Consider the following 4,201-nt stretch of genomic DNA (forward strand, 5'->3'; position numbering starts at 1 on the left):
CTCACAGATTGGCTTTCTCAGCAGCCTAAGAGGATTGTTTGACACCTGGATAATGAGGCAAAAACATTAAATTCAAGGTTTCTGAAATTATACAAATAACAGAACAATAAAATCATTGGTCAGAAACTAAGATACATGGAAAAGAGGCCATTTTTATGCAGTTGATTTGAGTTCTTCTGGTCTCTGGGGTTAAGGATGAATAGGCCATCAGTGTGGATAAACTCTATTTTATGGACTTTGGAGGCTAGTTGTGCAGGGCTATGTGAGGGCTTTATTGTTCTTTAATATATTTTTTAATCCACCCCTCTGGAACCATGTGGGTAGACAGGTGTTAGGGTTAAAAATTCATATGGTATGTGATAGGATTTTGGTGAGGAAATGGAGCAGAAGGGATGGACATTTTAACAGCTTGCGAGGTTTTAGAAGTGAAAAGGGAAGGGGGAGAAGTATTTTGCCTATTGAAAAAAAAATCATTGAAATATACATTTGTGCCTCCTGAGGAATCACAAAGGTTTAAGCTCTCAAGTGACAGAAGAAATGAGAAGTCAAAAATATTTTGTAGGACTAAGAGATTATGCAAAATGGGGATTTTTCTCCACAGAATTTTCTAACTAATTAACACACAGATTAATTCTGTTATTAATCACTAAATCAATGTGGGACAGAGAGAGAAAAGAAGGGAACAGACTCTCGTTGTAATCATATTTCTTATGACCCTGTCTGCCTCGAGGCATTCATTCGGTGAGCATTGATTGTACTGTTAGTAGGTGCAAAAAATCTTACTAGTAACTGTAGAGGATACAGATTTTTTTTTTTAAATCAACCTTCATTTAACTTACAAATGGAGAATTATATAATAATAAAGATGTTACAGTTTTTGTAATACTTAGGCATTTGGTGTTGAACATGAGCTATTTGTTCTGTTTTGTTTTTAAAACACTGTTTATTTTTAACATTTCTTTTATACCTTTAATCACTATACATCACTTAGCTTGTAAGCTGAATTTACCCAACATGAATAGACTTCACAAAGTCCAGTTGATACAAAACACATTATCATTAACAGATAATAATCCATTTCTGTGTCCCATAAATATCTTGCCTCTCTACATGTGTTATTTGTAATGCCGACAACAATGACATGAGACAGATATTTTTAAATCCCATTGTATAGGAAATTGAAGTTGAGGAATCTCATATATCACCCAACTGTTACAGGGACTCAAGATTTGAATTCAATTTTATTTCACTTTAGTATGTAAATAACACAAAAATGCATGTAGGAAGCAACATTTCATTATGCAAAATAACTCAAAGTTCAAAGGAAAGAAAAATTGCATTTTCCAAGCCGCCTCCTCTCTTTGCACCCTTGCATTTTTTCAATATTGTTGACATCAATTTTTATTTTACCATCTATTCAATAGTTCACTTAACAAATATTGATATAGTACTTCCTATACTATCATATTCTATCATACTATCTTGTACTGTAATATACATATTGTGTATTATAGGCATATTATACTACAAATAATGTCAGTTAGTGAAATACTAACAGTGCCCCAATCACCAGTGCCCCATTTGCCAGCCCAAAAGGGATTTTTTTAAAATGCATTTTAGAGGATGGCAGATGGTGCGGTGGTTAGGGTGCTGGACACCCACATGGCCAACGGCAGTTCCAGTCCTAGACCTGGTGGCTTGCTTCCTCACTATCCCTCTTTGTCTCTCTCTGGTCAAATTTAAATAAATAAATAAATAAATCTATGATAAATAAAATTAAATAAACTTTTTTTAAAAATTTATCTGCATTTATTTTATGCTGACTTTATTCCCGTGCCATAAAATTTTGTTTCTTCAGTTTCTTCTGGGATACCTGTTTCTTCAGTGCGACTTCCTCTTCTGGTTTAGGAACAATTTGCTCCTTTTCAGTAAGGGTCATCTCTATGTGGAGCTCATGTGTGGGTTAATCCTCCCATGAGCTCTGTATGAATGATGGCGCATCTTGGGTGCCTTGTTTACCTGAATGTGCTCAATGAATAGAGAATCTACATCTAACCCTTTAAGTTCAGCATTACTCTCTGCATTTTTAAGCATGTGTAGCAAAAATTCTCTTTTTGGACCACCGACCTTATGTCCAGCCCCACTCTTTAGTCTGGGTACATCTACCAACTCGGCCATTGTAACAATGAGATGACTCACATTGCTTCTGTAAAGTGACATTCTTCAGATACTTGGTTGCTTTTCGGATATGCATACCCTTGGTGGCCTGGGCAGTTTCACGAGTGTTCTTAAAGTGAACACAAAGATCTGAACCTCTTGACTTACATGACTTTGTGAGGTTCTCTGGGTCAATGAATAGCCAACCATTTTCAAAGATCACTTCAGGCTGCTTATGAAAAGAGGAAATAAATAAACATATTTTTAAGGTGCTATTTTAGACAATTTAGAACAGTGGCTCAGGGAGGCCTCTCTGAGATGACGTTGGAGGTGCTGTAGGGTAGTGAATCATCAAATACCTAAAGACTGAGACATTGAGTAGAGAGAAACACCAAGGAAGGAAATGCTTGAAGAGTTCAAGGACTAGCAAGGGACCAGTATATGGGTGACTACAGCAGGATGAGGGGGAAGGAATGGCTGATCAGGAGATCAGAGATGAAGTCAGGCCATGCATGAATTAGATAATATAGGGCCTTATGGGTCATAGAATCCTTTATTTTTTTTTAAAGAATTCTTTTTCTTTTTTAAAAAAATGTTTTATTATTTTTAAATTTGCACTCACCAGAGAGAGAGAAAGTGAGAAAGCAAGCTGCCAGATCTGAGACTTAAACTGTGGTCGGTCATGTGGGAGGCCAGGGCCTTAACCACCTTGCTACCTGGTGGCCCCATTTTTTTTTTTAATTTTATTCATGATGCAATTTATGTATTCTCACACAAAATAAGAAAGAGAGAGACAGAGAGAGAGATGAGAACCCTCCAGGTCTGGTCATGGCACAATCTCTGTCCTTCAGTTTGCAGGATCCCAGGTACTCACATCATGCCCAGCATTGTTCAGGCCGACTGGGCTGGGGATTCAAATGCAGTGACCAAGTGGAATTCGGCTTTCCTTAAGCAGGGTATTACTGTTGTGCCATGGAGTTGGCTCTCTTTAATTTTATTAAGTGTGATGGGAAGCTACTGGAGAGTTTTGAGCATAGAAAAATATTGTACAATACACAATTTTTAATTTTTAAGAATTTCCCTCATTGCTACATGGTGAACGGATTCTGGAGGAGACAAAACTAGAGATGAAGATATCATTTATACTGGAAGTGACAGCTTATCATGTTTGCCATTTTCTTTTTTTTGGGGGGAGAGGTTTTTTTGCTATAGGGCATGTGCACTCTCCAGAAAGACAGAGAGAGACAGACAGAAAAGCGAGAAATCATCCCCCAGGGGGGATGACCATGCCACAATCCCTTCTCCTCCATTCTCCTCTCGGAATCTTGGGCGCGCACACACATGCTCCCGGCCTGATTTAAAGCCACCAGGTCCAGGATTCGAACTACGGTCAACTACATGGGAGTCCAGCGACACCATCATTACGCTAACTGCTGGCCCCTCATCCTTGCCATTTTCTATCACTTGAAAATAAGTCATCATTCCCACCAACATTGGAGAGTATTATACAAGGGTTTGAATACCAGGAAATGATGATCACTGAGGCTCATTTTCAAGTCTGTCTAACATATATTCCACTTCCTGCTTACACAAAAGAGAGCAAATTAGGCACACCTTGCTTTTTTTCTTACCTACATATACACACACTATGCACACACACACTACACATATAGAGGCACTCACCCCATAACAGGATATACATTTCTCATTTCTTTTTACAGCTTTAGAGTACTCTTTTTTTATTTGAGAGGTTTTTGCTATAGGGTATGTGCACTTGCCCGAGAGACAGAGAGAGAGAAAGAGAGAAATCACACCCCAGGGAGGATGATCACACCATAATCCCTTCTCCTCCATTCTCCTCTTGGGATCTTGGGCATGCATGCATACATGCCCAGAGTTGAGTTTAAGCCACCAGGTCCGGGACTCGAGCAGTGGTCAACTACATTGGAGTCCAGTGACATAGGCATTATGCCAACTGCGGGTCCCCGGAGTATTCATTTCTATGAGAAGTCTCAAGAAGTTCATGGAAGCTACCCATCGTGGT

At 38.7% G+C, this 4,201-nt stretch overlaps 1 pseudogene; it reads right to left on the minus strand.

The window, feature by feature from the left end:
* Positions 1-1,825: 1,825 nt before the first annotated feature.
* LOC102490593 (60S ribosomal protein L17 pseudogene) lies at positions 1,826-2,347 on the minus strand (annotated as a pseudogene).
* Between the last annotated feature and the right edge of the window lie 1,854 nt (positions 2,348-4,201).

The sequence above is a fragment of the Tupaia chinensis genome, unplaced genomic scaffold (assembly GCF_000334495.1).
Source record: "Tupaia chinensis unplaced genomic scaffold, TupChi_1.0 Scaffold000252_1, whole genome shotgun sequence".
Classification (NCBI taxonomy): Eukaryota; Metazoa; Chordata; class Mammalia; order Scandentia; family Tupaiidae; genus Tupaia; species Tupaia belangeri.